The sequence below is a fragment of the Anas platyrhynchos genome, chromosome 18 (genome assembly GCF_047663525.1).
Source record: "Anas platyrhynchos isolate ZD024472 breed Pekin duck chromosome 18, IASCAAS_PekinDuck_T2T, whole genome shotgun sequence".
Taxonomy (NCBI): domain Eukaryota; kingdom Metazoa; phylum Chordata; class Aves; order Anseriformes; family Anatidae; genus Anas; species Anas platyrhynchos.
In genome coordinates this window covers 8,501,747-8,518,252 of record NC_092604.1, presented here as the reverse complement: position 1 = coordinate 8,518,252, position 16,506 = coordinate 8,501,747, and the positions used below count along the sequence as shown (strand labels likewise).

Sequence of the window (16,506 nt, the reverse complement as noted above, 5' to 3'; positions counted from 1 at the left end):
AGGACTTCATTCTGACTAGGCAAATGCTTTCTGCACTATTTAGTGGGCTGCGTAACTGTTGGAGTTAACTCCCCTGGTTCTCTGGTTTCACACCCTTGCTGGGGTTTTAGACCAGCCCCTACACGAACCTTGTAGGTCTGTGCCTCTTGTCTCTCAGCTCGGTTAGCATGGGAAGGGCTCCAACTTTGGGAAGTGACAGGATTTCATTCATCCCTGTGTTACGATTTAAATCATACTTGAAGGGCAGTGGACAGATGAAGGCATCTCCCTTACAACTCGTGGTACTCTGTGGGGTTCTCAGAACTTATTCTTTTCCTGTGCCCTGGTCATTGATTCTTGGGTTCTTGCACCGTGACATGAGTCTCCTTGACAGATTCTTTGGCAGCCCTGTCACCTCCCACACAGTGCCTGCTTTTTCAAAAGCAAACCAAAATCGTGATGGGCGGAATGTTCCCATGAGCTCTTGTGATTTAAGCAAAGAGATAGAGAATTATTTATAGACCGAGTACATATGGTAGAAGAGCTTTTCCTGTAGCTCAACAGATAGCTTAATATATGCATTTCACTAGCAATTTCAACTTCTGTGGTCTGCTGTACTTCTGAGGCTTTTGTGTACAATAATCTTGTCCCTGATCTTGCTTGCAAGCTAGAATTGCTTCCCCGAAATCAGCGCCAGTGCAATGGAGTGTAAATGAAGACCTATTGACTTCTCTATCTCTTTATTTATTGCGTTTGCACGGAGGAAGTGCTGTATCTCATGGGCCTCCTAACCCAGTACAGGGATGGGGAACATCTATCAGTGGTGGATAATTAGGGCTGTAGCGAAGCCAGCCTTTGTCTGCACTTCGCTGTCACTGGGAAGGAAAGTTCCAGTCTGTTTAACGTTACCAACATCTGGGAGCTGGCGCGCTGTAAACACAGCAAGAATGCATGGACTAAGCACCGCTGCCAAAATCCCAGTTAGAAAGTTCGAACTGGATTTCAAAATTGCATTAATAGACATTCCCTGGGAAGTCTAACAATTAAAATGGAAAGTAAAAGCTGGGTTTAGTGGGCACTGGAGCATATCTTGCAAGTATTGGATATTCTGTGGAAAACGGAGCAATTGCATTTGTTGCTGTATTTTAAATGAAGCCATTATGTAAAGTGATGAGCTTTTCTGAGCAATTTTTCTGAACCATTGGACCTAGGGATCTAGTAGATCTCCTTAAAGAAATTGTTGCATCCAAACTGAGTACGGAAACTAATTTAGGCTACTTCATGTTGCTGCCACTTGGTGAGCACAGTCTTCTGCTTTATAGAGAACAAAGCCTCCTGGCCTTGTTGGAAATAATTTATCTAGGAGTATAAGCTCAGGGGACTTGTGAAACCTCTTAGATCCTGGGAGGTGGCATAAAATAGAGCAATTGTTCCCCTGCACTGGAGGCTGTTGCCTTGTCGTCAGCTCTGGGTACAAAACACAGCTCCGAGATCATTGCAGGCACTTCCTGAGAAACTCGCTGTGGTTATTCTACCAGAACTCGACAATTAACAAGTTTTTTTTCCTACAGCTTTCTCCTGCGTGTTGTAAACTATCAGTACATTTTTTTTAAAAAAAAAAAAGCAACCTCTTCCGTTCTGGTATTTATCCTCTTCTCTTTTGTCGTTCTCATCAAACAAAGAGGGTTTTCAACATACACTCTCATGCACACTAATCAAGATACCAGCAGCTTTAAACCGAATGTAATTAATAGGTTTCATGAAGGCAGTGGACTATATCCTAATTTCCTTCATATCTCAGCAACTTAATTTCCTTTAGCCCCTCCTTTCTTTTCTGCAATCTGCAAGCCTAAGCAGAAAAAGCCTAAGCAGAAACTGTGTAGAGCAAATTGTGGCTGAGGATGATGGGGAAGGTGTCGGCAGTGGGATTTCCAGGCACACGCAGCTCTCCCACAGTCAGTCCAGGAGCTATGCCCTGTGAACCTCAGCTAGTTAACGTGGTGATGATGAAGTTTTGAAATTTTCTGTGGCCATGGAGCTGCCTGGGTGTTGCGTGCCTGCCCCTGCTGCTGGGAGCTCCTCCAGCCCCATTAACTGTGGGTGAGATGGGAGGCAGTGGCCGCGGGGGCTTAGATTTTGTCTCAGCTGGGATCAACAAGATCCCTAAGTAGGGGGAATTCCCACCCTCCTTGCTTGGACTCTCATCAGGATTGGAACTAAATACAACCCCGAACACTTTTTGTTTTGAAAGTCAGAATTATTTAAACTCCATGTCTAGCTGGGGGCACAGGGAAGCGGCTCTGCTGCATTTGTAGCTTGGGCGCACGGATGGTGACTTCTCTGCTCGTGCCCTGCTGCAGAAAAAGCCCAGCAGGAAAAGTTCGAGGAGTTTCAAAATATTTCTCTAGCGCGACATTCTTCCAGTGGAAAAACGACTTCCTCTCATTAAAATTCAATTAGCTGGGAGGCTGTGTGGATCTCTGTGCGGCTCTGGGAACGCCGGGTCGGTTTGAAGAGGGGCCAAGCCAAGAGCCTAGGTTGTACAAGTTGAGTTTTGTGCTGAGCTCTTGTTCGGAACACAAGTTTACAAATGTCAGGACGAGCTCGGGCAGCGGCGGCTGGCTTCAAGCTGTGGCTGAGAGGACGCCGTTGTGAGGCAGCAAAGGGCCTTTTGCAGAGCACGAGAGAGAAAAGACCAGCCCGTGGTGCAAGACAAACACTTTTCTCTCCGCCTGCAGGCTGTGGTAAGCAGAGTTCCTGCGGCTACAGCAACACTGGGAGGAAGGCAGAAGGCATGTGAAAGCATCTCATTTTTAGAGGGAATGACCGTTTCTTTTGCAGCGTTTACGCATTAGGAAGCAATTTCTAGCAGTCTATTTGTTACGCAGAGAAATAAAAGGAGAAGGAAGGTTGGGAAGGGGACTTGCCCAGAAGGCTGAGCACTAAAGTCAGGGGGAACTTTCCAAAGAAATCAACCCAGAGATGTGCTGGGTGGTGGCTCCCTGCTCTTCTTTTAAGAGGTCATCAACCAGAGCTGCAGCTTTTTGGGATGCTTTGTGGGCTCCCATGGGAGGCACTTGTGACTGCTCCATGCACAACTCTTTGCTGGGTTCAGGCAGTGCCAGGGGTCTTGCTGAGCCTCGCTCCTTCCTAGCAGGTTGAGCAACATGGCTTGAATATTGCCCACCTCAACGCAGAGCCTGGCAAGGCTTTGTGTTTAGTAAAAGCAGTGTGCAGCCCCCTTAATCCCCCCCAAGCGCTGTGTGGGACAGCATCTCCCCGAGGGCTGGCTCTTCCAGCCAGCCGTGGTGGTGGTGGTCCTGGGGAAAAAGCAGCTCAGACAGCTCTTGCCTGCAGAAATCATTCTGGTTTCGCAGGCGTGGGTTGAAACACAGTTCAGGTCCTGGCTCAGGAAGGTCGCTGGTGCTGTGTTTGTCCCAGAAATGGCTGTTAGAGCAGTGAAGAAAGAAATCCCATAACCTGCAGCTGGAGGGTCTTTATGAATGGAAAGTGCTGCATAACGTCTGGGGCGGGTACACATCCCGTCTGTGCTGGGTGAGGTGAACTTAACCCCTCTGCGATGCTGTTCTGGAGCATCTTGGTAATCCCCCAGAATAATCCCCCAGAAGCTTGGTTTCTGCAACAGCATGAGGCCCGGCCCTGTTTTACTGCTCAGCCTTCCTCTGTAGACCCCGCACTTCACAGCGACGGGCTGATGAACAAAAAGAAATTTGTCTAGACTGTGCCGAAGTCCCAAATGTGCATTATTGTCCATATTTCTGCTGGAAGCTCTGGATTTGTGTTTTTCCAGATCTGCAGGAAGAAAGCTGTGTGAGGCTGCAGTGCCTAGGGAAAAAAACAAAAAACAAAACCAACCAAAACTGTACAGCACCTAGCTGGCAGAGCTGGAATTGGCATTGTTTAAAACTGTGCTGCAAATACAGATACCTTTTTTTTTTTTTTTTTAATAAAATAAAATTGATGAGGATGCCCTTGCAACAACTGAGGACATTTCATGTTGATTATTCTTGCTTCAGCTGTTTCAAAAATTTATAGGGCTGCTCCACCAGCTAAGTGGCATTTTGACCCTCTAAAAGCAATGTTGGGGTCTCGTCTGATGTTGGTGTAGAAGAAATTAAATTGGTTTTCCCATGAGTGGAAAAGTTCAGTGCATAACATTGCTTTTTACACCTGGCTTCTCTGGAAACAGGAGGAGCTAATTTGTCACTGTGTCATTGGCCTGGTTGGTCCTGTAAAAACCAAGTGGTTTCTTCTGCTCCTGCCAAGCGAGGTGCAAAGTGAGAGGGTCTCAGACACCTGTGCGTGCCCTTGTGCCAAGGCAGTGAAATCAAGAGCAGACAGGAGGGTTTGCTGGTGGCGTGAGCCAAACGTTGCCCTGGGATGAGACGTGGTGCGCTGCACGGGGCTGGGCGATGCGAATAGGATGGCACTCCCTGTTCACTCTCTTCCTTTGTGGTTTTTTGAAGACCGCTAGCAAAATCAAGATATCGGAAATAGAAGGAAAGCAATTTGTGCCGGGGTGAGCCAGAAAGGCTGGGCGAGGTGCCAGAGGTGCTCTTAGGGCTGGGGAACGTTTCAAGGCGCAACAAGAGAAAGCAGAATTGACGCTCCAGTGCTCTTAGCTGAGACATTGGTGCCGTTCAGGTGCTCTGTTGCTCTTGGGCTGAAATGCTAGCTCCCTTTTCATCTCCTGCCTTGTTTACACTTAAAAACAATTATCACTGGGTCTGATAATCCCAGATTTCGTTTTGCTATCGTCATGGCTTTCTCCCTCCCTGCCTCCCCGTGCTCTTGGCTTTTAGCATTTCCAGCTCTGGAAAAAGTTCATAGCTTTTACATTTCTGCACATTATTTTTTCCAGACGGCTCCAAGGTTACAAGATTGGATCAATAAATTTTGCTCTAGCAAAAGGTATACAACTGAAAATAGGCTTCCTATCAATGAAAGTGCATCTTGCTGTAGTTTTTGGTGTTTGAGGACAGATTTAGGGCTCTACTTTTGCAGGCAGATCTGCTGTTAACAAGTCAAATAGCCTTGATCAGCTCTTGCAGGAGGATAACTGCACTACTAATACAATGGGCTTTGGGGAAAGCTGGATTGGTGGTACTGCAGAATTTGCAGGCTTTATCTTGTGGGGGAAAAACCTACTGTGGGAGCCTCAGCTCTGAATCTGATTCATGCCTAGATCCTCGTGTGAACGTAAACAGCAGTGGCAAGGCGTTGGAGCACATGGAAACATTTACTTCTTTACAGGAGAAGCAAGAAGCTCCCCAATCTCCTCAAACCAAATACATCTTAGTGGCTACATGGAGCTTAGGGGGGCTTTTTGTGAGCATCGTGTTGGGCCCATCCTCTGCAAAATCTGGGTTTAGTCTGGAGGGGCAGGAAGGAACTGGCCGGAGCTTGTGCTTAGGTTAGTCAACCTTTGAAAAACACTTTGAAAATTAATTAGGGTTTTATACTAACCTGAATTTCTCTGTCGAGATGCGCCGCAGACACATGCTCCTGTGTATTTTCCCCTACCTCGGCAGACTGCTGAAAGAAGCTAATTTACAGTCCTGGCTGCCTGCTTTCCTAGCCCTGCCAAATCTGATTTCACCTCTTTTGCTGTAGAGCCTTTCAGGGAGTGCAAAGAGTCGATGTTTTACACCACCAGCATATACTGTGGTGTGAGATGATGGAAAATAAAATGTCCTGAGCCAGCGTTTGGGTTCTTTATTGAAGATGTCTATAGCTTTCCCCAGTCTCCCAATAATTCTCCATTTAGTTGCTGGTTTTCTCGTCATTTTCTTCTGCTTTTGTTTTTTCAAAGGGATCCTCTTTAGTGAGATGGTGCACTTGAGACATATGGATTAAATCACAGAGCAAGGTTCTTCCAGAACAGCAATGCTGCCTAGAAAATGTCTTCAATTGCTGAAGATTATGCCTCTGGATGGCTTTGCAATTAATGGTGAGATTTTAGTGCCAGAGGCCAAGCAATGCAGTCAGTCTAATCAAAACCCAAATGTGATATTCGGCTCCAGTTGGCAAGGGCTTGCACTCGAGATTGTCTTACACAGGTGCCCAGGGATGTCATCTGGTTTTATCAGCGTGTCTGCAAATGCCTGAGCAGAGGGAGGGACAGAGCCCTGTCCAGAAGCAGAATTGCAAAACAGCTTGTAAAAGTTAGTCTGTGCTTCAGATAGCTTCATCTTGATCCGAAAGTGACACCGTGTCATACAATCCCTGTCTGATAGGTTCCTGTAAGAAGAGTAAAGATTTGGGTGGAAACATTGGATTAATTGTTTGCATGCACTTTGCTCAAACTTCTTGTTTTTCACTTAGACTTGCCGGGTAATTGGCAGCTCAGACATCTGGAGCACAGTCAAGCTTTGTGACTGGGTCAGGGTTGCCTGTAATGATGCAGCTTTATTAGTCATAATTACAAAATACAAATATTTAATGTTTTTTCATCTTTTTTTTTTTGTTTATTGTTAGTGATAAATTCCATTTCATAAGCTGTAAAAGAAACTGCTTGGCTTGTGTAGGTAATTACTGGAGCTTGCTGCTATCGAATGCCTTCTGGCCGATGGTCGCATCCAGTGCAAGGGGAGAGACGTGTTTCATTGTTCAAACAGGCCATAAAAGTGCTTTTATTGATGCTGAAGTTATGCAGTGCATCATTTATCTTTTAATATGGCCAAGCTACGCACCAGGCCCAGGGAGCTGTGTGGCTTCGCTGCTTGCAGTTTGCCTGGAGCCAAGCCCCGGCTCTGCAGACAGAGGAGCAGAGCCCTGATAGCACAGGTTTGTTCTTGGGACTGTTAATTCTCTGTTAATGCTAGCTTCAAGGTAACACCTTTCTCTTACTGGTTGATTAATGGTTGTGCTGGTTGGACTGGCCCATGCTGAGGTAGCTGCAGTTTGCTGTCATGTACCTAAATGCAGAAACAGGATGGTCACCTGTAGATGGAGAAAGATATCCACTCAGGAGCAATTTCGTGAGGGCTCCCTCTTTGTTATTTGTCTGGAAAGCGTGGCAAATGCTGAAGATATGGAGTAATTAGCAGTCATTAAAATCTAGTAATAAATACCCTCTGTAAGTGGTCGGTGAAGGATACAGGACCCTGGGCTGGGGGCACTGCTTGGCTTCCTTGCCTGCTCCTGGGCAGTGGCTGCAGCAGCAGCACTATGACACAATTTTATTATTATTACAGTTCTAACAAGAAGCTTACACGCTAGTTTCCTTACTAGTAACTCCTGCAGGCTAATTGTTTTTGAGGTTTTGCCATTTTGGAAGGTACCAGCAAAGATGCCAGGTGGGAGCAGAGGAGCAGAGCAGTGGGAAGGATGCTGAGCAGTGCCACGAGGGCTCCCCGTCCCTGCTGCTCTCCTGGGCTGTGGCACAACAGCCTGGTTTGGCCTGGAGAGGACAAGCAGGCTGTTGCCCAAGTTTCCCTGGCCTGAAGAACCTCCTGCAGGGAGCAGTGACCAGTTCAAACAGCTGGCACGGAAAGCTGAGAGGCCTCTTGAAGGTGAAGCCCATCCTTCAGAGTAGTCCATCCACTGCAGGGATTGTGGGGTCTGGGGAGCAGAGCTGTCTGGCTGTTCCTGGTGCTCAGTTGGCAGTGTTTTGTGCTCAAATTCTGGCAGGCAGCACCAGAGGCAGGCCTGTTACACGTGATGGATGCAGCTTGGTGCGCTGTCATTACTCCTCCAGCCCATGGCTTCGGCTGCAGCTCCCTTCCCCTGCTGGATAGCGGGAGGGAGGAGAAAGGGGGCTTGGTTTCTTCCATGGAAACTCTGAGGTGTAGAGGGCTGGTTGCAGAGCCCAGACAGGGTGAGGTAATGCTGGAAACCTGCTCCCCTCCGGTGACGACATGCCAAGGCGTACGGTGGCGTTGTGGACAAGGACGTCCCCTGGGAGCAGGCAGGGGGACGGGGCTCGGGGAGCAGAGGAGGCGCTGCGAAGGGACGCGGTGTGTGCGAGGTGCTGGAGAAGAGAGCAACCGGGATGCGTTGGGGAGTTTGGGAGAGATTACTTTCTGCAGCTTGAGCGATGGGGGAGAAGCCAAATAGTTGTGCTATTGGGGAGAAGTTTCCAGCTGAGCTTTACTGGCAGCGCTGCTGCGCAATATGTAAAAGCGATTACCGAGAGCAGCAAGAGCAGTGACGTGCCACCAGCCCGAATCAGGGCATGTTTCCCCTTTCCTGCTAATTTGGAAAGCTCGTTCTGTGTGTGGGAGGTCACACCAATTAGTTTTATTTGCATAAAAGCGAATTTCTGGAGCAGAAGCCTGTTGGATGGGAGCGCATTCCCTTCCCCGTACAAAAAGCCCGATTTGCATGGTTGCAGCAAATTGTTATAGGAAGCACGGGCTTGTCTGAGCCAAGCTCGGGGGAGAGCCCCTACACCGAGGAGCAGGGCCATGGGCACTGAGCTCTGGTGTGCAAGGCAGGCAAGAAGCGGGCTTGTGTCCTGGGTGACCTGGCAGTGCTCAAAATGAGGTTTCTTTGTAATTTGGGACTTGATTGCTGTTGTCCCGCCTTTGCAGGACCCTGCTTTATATCTGTGACTTCTCTAAGTCAGATTTTTACATACGTAGCATCTCACTGAAGTAAGGAAGGAGTAAACCCAGCCTAGATGAGCCTGTCCTAACTAGAAGCCTCTATTAGCTGACTTTGCGTTCAACCCATTCCCTTGTCATTGAGGTACGAACAAATGAAACACATGTTCCTTACACATGGTGAGGCCTTTTTATTTTATTTTATTTTATTTTTTTTGAAGCAGTCTGGGCTGCGTGCCAAAGCCCAAAGGAAAATCCTAGCCCACTCCAGACATCCCCAGTGTGCAGGTGTACTACTTACTTCGACAGAGCCAAGCGGGATCGAATGTATATGTTCGCAATAAATACATCACCCCGGGGACGGGAGCTGGAAGAGGGTATTCCTAATGACTTGTGCAGAATATTGGATGGGGTCTGTGTATTTGTGTGTGTGTGTGTGTGTTTTCTATTCCCTCCAAGAACACGGAAAAAAGTCTCTCACCGTGGGCTCATTGTTCTCCACACGTAGCCGCATGCTGGCCCCGGTTCAGGAGGTCAGGCCTGTTTGAACAAACAGTGCTCTGGCCACTGGAGCGAAATGTGTGGGGGAGACGAGAGAATTGGTGGTGAATATTACATTCGCGCACTGTTCTCTGCTCTGGAATGTCTGCAAACATAGGAAGGTTTTCCTGGGGCTTTGATGCCTCGCATGAGCAAATTTTATCTGCAAATGATGTTTACCCTTTTCCAGCTTGCTGCTTGGAAATGCGAGCTGTGATGCTCAGCTACTGCTGGCCACGCTTGGCATGCCGCATCCACTCCTGGTCTGTAACGGGGTTTGTTCTGATAACCACGTTCCTGGGCTGAGCTTCACATCTGTTCTTCGGGCCGTAGGGTGCCCAAACCCAGCTCTTGGGGTTAAAAGCTTGGGTAGTGCCAAAGAGCTGTGTTACGGGAGCTGAGCAAGATTGTTTCAGCACAAGGCTTTTTGGGGTGGGAGATGCTGCACAGAGGTTCTCTTGCAGGAGAAAAAGCATCTCTTGGAGACAGTCAACACTGTTCAAACATAATTGCTGAAGTGGTTGGGAGTATGGAGAAGAGATGCGTGAACATCTGAGGAAGGACAAGCAATTGAGTCTTCTTGGGAAAGAGGGAGGGGGAATGGTGTATGGACAAGAGGTATCACACAGACCTGTGCATGTTAGCTCCACTACCCATTTTCAGCTCTTTCCTAAGCATTACTTTCCTAGACATTGCTGTAATGCCCAAATGTGCAGAAATGTTGGGAAGCAGCAATAGGAACCTGCACCAACGTTTCCTTCTGGGGTGGTCCCAGCAGATGCGTCCTGCCCTCCCTGCTCCATGGTTTGGTGATGGTTGCTTGCCAAATGCAGAACACTTTCCCAACCAAAATTTGGTGTTAAGTTGAATTCTGAGTGTGTCAGCAGATATCCCCACGGCTAAGTGCGTAATCCCACTTACATCCTGAGATAGCTTTGGCAACCAGGTCTATTTTCCCCCCATTCCCTTTAATCCATAAAACCTGGATTCTGTATTTACCTCCTGGGGCAGAAAACATTCCAAGTCCTGATTAAAAGCCTCTGTGTACACAAAACCCTTGATCCTGAGCCACCTCGGTGCGGAGGGCTCGGCTAAAACCCCAGGGTGGATCTTGGGGTTGTGGCAGTGTGTGAATGGAAAACCCTTTGGCAGAGCTGAGAACGGCAGCTCAGCTTCCAGGTTAATCCAAGTATGAGGGGGGGAAAAAAAATGGGATGGAAGCAAGGGGCATGCAGCTTAGGTACCTCCGTGCTCAGAAGAGCTCCAGCTGGTGTGGGATGGGAGCAGGAAGCCCTGATGTGCTGCTGGAAGCAAAGCCCCCCTTCGGCGATGGAAGTGAGCCCAGGGGAAGCTGGAGCTTTCCAAAGCTTTGGAGCTTGCCTGGGGTTTTGTGCTGGAGCTTGGAAGCAGTCGGAGTGGGGAGGGGAGGGGATGGGAAATCCAGGAAGGAGCGTCAAGGGGCTGCACCTGGTTGCTCTTTCTGCCCCTGTAGCAAAGCTGAGAATTGTGCAGTGGAGCTGCCAAAAGCCCTGTGCGCTTGGACCTTCGTGGATGGCCCTGACTGGGTGCTTGCTGGTGACTATGGCTTGGTCTTTTGACTCTTTTTGTTCACAACCAAGGTGGAGACTCTTCACCACCTTCCCTTTGCCTCTCCCACCGTGGGAAGGGATGGAGACAAAGCGGAGGTGATCCTGGGTGCAGATCCTGGGCTCAGCACCTCCCAGGGCAATCCTGCCACCCTGCTCAGGTAGGGCTAAGTAGAAATGAAGCAACTACCCCTACTCCAGCTCATTGTGGCTCCAACAGCGACTTCTCAAACACGTAGCTCGGGCCAGCAGCTCTGCTCCTCCACGACACATTTTCCACCGTGTGAGCGCCCCGCGCAACGCTCGCATATCCAGCTTGGTGTGGGCGGTGCAGCGAGCAGGAGCTGATCCCATTCCTCATTTTCCATAGACGAAAGGGAAATAAATCAACGTGAAACCGGAGCCAGGAAACAGCAACGCTCAGCACGGGGAGGGGGGGAGAAGACACAAAAGAGCAGCGCCGCGATGTGCCGGGCTGCAGCCTGTAATGAGGGAGAATCTGTTTTTAAACTATCCCTTATGGTTCACACATATGTCATTGAAAAATAACTTTATAGGAAAAAGCCAGCCCCTCGCTCGGTTATTAGTGGATTATTTGGGTTGGATGAAGAGGGGAAAGTTGGAACAGCGGGATCAGCACTTGGTAACCCGGTGACATCAGGAGATGGAGTTGGATGGGGGAAATGCAGCATGAAATGGAACGGGAAAGAAAATAGGGAGCTTGAGTATGTGGTCAGGGCTGCGAGACCACAAGAAGAAATTTGAAGGCTGGGCAGCCTTCGGCGGCCTCTCCTCTCTCTAATTTGGGTTTAAGTGGAGTTTTCAGAGGCTGCATGCAGAAATGTAGCTTGGATCAAAGGGCACTGCCCAGTGCTGACCCCTCGGGCTGTGGGGGACAGGGACATCAGCTGGGGCATGAGGGTGCCTGCTGTGAGGGAGGGACCCATGTGTGATGAGAAATGGGATCTGGAGAATGGGACCTGGAGGGTGGGTGAGTTGGCAGGAGAGGGGGATGAAGTGCTCGAGGAGCCATGCAAGGCAAGGGACATGGGGGGCTTGAGTTTCTTTCAGGGGTCCTGATCCACTTTTTAAGCTTAAAAACTGGCTTTATGGGCATGTGGAGTCATGTTTTTAGATCCAGTAAGCATGGGTTAAGGTAATCCAGCAGCACATGAGAACGGTGTGCATGGGTCTCTCTCACCAAAGGTCATCCTCCAAGCAAAATGCAGTCCCCCTGAGCCTGAACACGTACGCTTCAGAAAGACTTATCTGGAATACACGGGTTTCAAAATGAGGGTGTTACTGCAAAACTGCTGATTGTTTCATCTCTCAGCTTTATTAAGGGCTGGTTAAAGGGCTGGCAGATCATGACAGACAATGGCATCCATTCATTTTGCCCTATTCATTTCTCAGAGGCTTGGCCTGGTCTTTTCCTTTTTTTTTTTTCTCCCCTTCTCCCCTTAATTTCCATGCTGGACAGTGGAAGGCCAGGCTGGCACTGTCCTCCCATGCTGGAAATGCCTCCCACAGTGTGCAGGCTGTCAGCTCTCGCTTCTCCAGCTGGATTGCCAGTTCTGGGGGATGTTGCCTGTGGAGCTGCCATCCTGGCAGTGCCAACCTGCACCCAGCCTCGAGCGACACAGAGGCAGCGTTCATGAAAATCTCTCATTTCTTGCAGCAGTCCCTGACATGAAGCCAAACTTCCCCAGTTGCAGTTGCATCCCAGTTTGTCCCAGCAGTTGGTGTTGGTGGACTCAGCCCTGCCGATGCACCGTGAAGTTTTGTGGCTATTGAGAGAAATTTTTTGAATTGTCCAATTTGCTGCTTGAAAGTGTTCAGGAGCATAATCTGACTTGATGCTCCAATTAGGGAACAAGGCTGCACTGCGTCTCAGCCAAATCGGCTCCTGTTTGAAAACCGCTGGGAGGAACTGCTTGAGAAACTTGTGCTGTGCACTTACTCATGCATTATTTTGCGAGCAGTTTGGAATAGCTACTGACTTCAAAAACTAATGTCTGAATTCTGTATAGATGTGTTAAAATGATATCCCATCCCCCGAATAATCTACTGCCATGAAGTCACTCTTAGATAGTGTTGATATTGCAGAGGAACAGTGGTTGCAGCTATTAAAAAGAATACCTGTGAACTCAGTGCAATTTGTGAGCAGTTTTTAAAGCATTCCTTTGAAAGTTATCCTATAGATTTGTGCTATTTATAGCTAAACATTCGTAATCTGGAATAAACCCACACCCCACAGTGGCTCTGCCATGAGGGTTGTGTCTGGGCTAGGGGTAAAAACAGTGGCAACGGAGCACATGGTGATTGTGGGACGTCTATTTTTAGGGATGAGTGGTGTAATTTGTCGGCACGGAGCGTGACATGTTGATTTGAAGTTACCAAATGAAGAGTTTGAAAGGAGAAATCACAGAGCGGCCAGCCGCCGTGTGGTCAGATAGAGGGGGGGAAAAAAATAGCTCCGTGGTTTGCTCTTAGTGTGTTTGCTGGCGAGCCAGTGATGATTACAAGCCTGTTGTGCAGATGGATAAATCACCGAGCGAAGGCTCAGCCGAGGTCACCTCGGTGGCAGTGCCAGCCTGAACGTGACCAGTGCCTGATGACCCTGGGCTCTGTCCTGTGCCATCCCTCTGAGCTGCCAGGGGACCCAGCTAGCTGGGACCAGGAGATGCTCGGCTTTCTCCTCCACTCCTCTTGGATCTGGAAAATTGAGGAGTTGAGGGTGTCTGCTATGTATAGGCAGAAACACAAGAACTGCTTATTTTGTGGTGCTTCAGCTCATCTCTTTCCAGTTGCTGCTGCAATTGGGACCGTCAGATGCTGTGAGATGAGTCAAGTCTGCAGTCCTTCTAATTTGTCTTGTGGTTGCTTCAAGCTTTTCCTATGGCAGGAACATCAGAGATGTCTTGTTCTGAACACCCCTGTTGCTGATCAGAAGTGGGCTTGTGCTGCACAGCCCCCCCTTCAGACAGTGAGCTTTTCTTTTACCTGGCTGCCCGTTTCCATGACGTTTATAGGAATTTAATTATCTTGAGCCTTTTTCCTCTGTCAGATGTGATTGAAATCAGCCATCAGATTGGAGAGTTATTGAGATAGACAGACACACCTGTAGCTGCGCAGAGATCACACGTGGCTTGCTTTCAGGGGAAAACAGCCAAAAAAAAAAAAATGCTCTGCTGTCCTAACGAATTCATTAGAGGGGAATGCTTCCTCATGTGTTAGAGTTTAAACCTTCAGATTAAATAACTCAGCGGGGTTTCTGGTGTACACAAGAGGATGAGTAGTTGTTAGCGATGTAATTCCAGAGGTGGCCAGGAGGCTGGGTCATTTCTTTGAAGGTGTTTCTCCGCTGTACATGCAGGAGGTGTGCTCCAAACGCTTCCTCTAGGTAGGAACCCTATTAAAACAGACACTTCTGCTCCTTGTGCTGGCAGAAACGCAAGTGCTGGATGCTGGGAGGCAAGGTATAAGATCCCACACAAGGAGTACACACACAGCAAGTCTGCCAAGGACCTCCACCAGGTCTGACCTTAACATCTCACATTCTCTAGGTGATGGCACGCGTGTGCCAAGTCCCTCTGCCAAGCTGGCCGTGCACACAGGGAGGCTGAAGCTGCTTCTCCCTCGTTCCAGCTCTTCTCAGAATCAGGTTTCCTACTTTTCAGTCAAAACTAGAGGGGGGGAAAAGAGATTCAGGCTATTTACCACGTTATGGGAGTTTTGGGGCAGCCAAAGAAAACTGAGTCAACTTGGAAGAGCTCTCTGCAGTCAGCTTTTTATCTTCTCTATTTTTTTTTCTTACCCTGCCCCAGAAATAGAAAGAACACCTTTGCCCAGCCAGCAGCTCAAAAAAGAAGCCAGCAAAGGATTTATTTCTTCCAACCAGGATTGTACCATGGTCTAGAACGGATCACACTGCAAGGTTTCTATCCCAAAACTGCGAGAACTTGTTGGGGCTTTGGTGACAGCCCCAGCAAACCAAGGGGCTCTGGCTGCTGTCAATTTTGTCTCCTCGGGAAGGTGTTAAACTGCAGGAGACCTGCAAGGGCTTCTTAAAAGAGAGAGGTGTCAGCTGGCCAGGAGAGCTACACCAGGCTGCTTGTGGAGGAGATGGATGGAGTTCTTCATCCCCCAGCCCCAAAGCCTCCGTGGAGCTGTGGCACTGAGGGTGTTGGCTTCCTGCACTGCTGGGGCTGAAATGGGGGCACTGGAGGGGAACAGGAGCAGGTTGTGGGGCTTGGCTTTTCATCTGCTGCAGGTGGAAGTCTTGTAAAGATTGTTATTGCCTGATTTGGGTGACTGGTGAAGGGGGATAAATGGCACATACTCAACTGGCTTCCCTCTGGCCTGGGTCAGTGCTTTAAGGACAGGGTTCAAGGCTGGTGGAGAGGTGCAGGGTGCCCCCCGGATCAGGTCTGTCCCTGGGGGTGTTGTATGCTAGGTGCTGCAGCAAGCAGCATGTTCTCAGCTCCGGGGAAACACCCAGGTGCTCCTCAAACACCCCTCAGGAACCCTGCCTGCCAAGTCACAGCTTTCACAGGAAGAGGCTGGTGATGAGGATTAAGCCCTGGCCCCAGAAAAACCTCTAGGAACGCCTCAGGCTTGGCTTTAGCAGGGTGCATGCCCCATGCTTCAAGTGGAAGCTAATTCCCTAGGAAGTCAGTGTCTTCCAAGTATCCAAATCTTTCCTGGAAAACTCCTCTATCAGTGGAGGAGCTCTTTCAAGTCAGCAGGGCTTAACATCTGCATCCAGAGATGCCTACTTTAAGTGCATGTGCTTAGGTGCACAGCACAGTTGTGTGATAGTGGCTGCAGAGCCAGGCTTAGAGAGGCAAGCAGGGGGGCGATGGAAAAAGCTTTCTCATCACTTGTACGCTGACTGAAGTGGAAATAGCCTGGAAAAGTCTCAAAGTCTCATGTTGCAGGGTAATTAGACCATTAGTTAAAATGTCTATACAGAGTGATAGATTTAGGGTTGCATATACAACTTTAAATCTGGTACTTCTAAAGTTTTTGGAGTCTTGGCAGCTTCTTTTTTGTTGTTAAAAAAAAAAAAAAAATGCATGTTCACAAGCAGGTTAAAAAACAAAAGCAAAATCAGTTTTAGCCTTGTGGGCTCACATTGACATCTCAAGATTTTTTTAACAATGATGAGATGTGCACACAGGGGCACCTGCATTTATGCATCATATATGAACGGACATATATGAAATATCTATTATGGATAACTTAACCTGCAGCTGCTACTTCAGGGAGAAAATATTTACTTCGGTGTGATGAAACTTGAACTAGGAGTCAAGCAGTTTAATAAAAACGTGTGGTTTGGATTCCTCATTCCTCCCATGTGTTTCTAATCTGCTGGGGGGGGGTTGTTCTGACATCTGCTGAGAACATACAATTTACCCCAGAAAAAGCTGAAAAACGCTCACTTTGCAAATATAAAGACTGACCTTACAATAAGAAAATAAAATTTGAGAGTAATATCCTCTTTATTGGGGCAGAGAGAGGTTGGGACTGTTAGGGCTTTTCTTCTTTTCTTTTTCACCATTAAAAACCTGAGCTCTGCTATTATTTTTCCCTTCTTTGTGAAATAGCTACAGACACATCTCATATTATTTTTGCCTGTGTTACCACGGTGCTTGGCCAGGCTTTAGAGAAGGAGTGAGTATAAAGCAGCCTTTTGTAACACCACTCTCCCCGTCCCTCCTTCCTTCCAGGCTGGGGCTGCACAGTTTGAGGAAGCTGTTTGATAGCAATGCGCTTTCCGTGTCCCTAACTGCTTGTTTCACGCCCCAAAATCCTAGCAAATAGATGGCAGT

At 48.4% G+C, this 16,506-nt stretch overlaps 1 protein-coding gene across 4 annotated transcripts in view; it reads left to right on the top strand.

Annotated features, from left to right (window-relative positions):
• Nucleotides 1–16,506, top strand: part of COL5A1 (collagen type V alpha 1 chain) — a 168,518-nt gene that overhangs the window by 60,831 nt on the left and 91,181 nt on the right. The gene's annotated exons all lie outside the window — the stretch shown is intronic.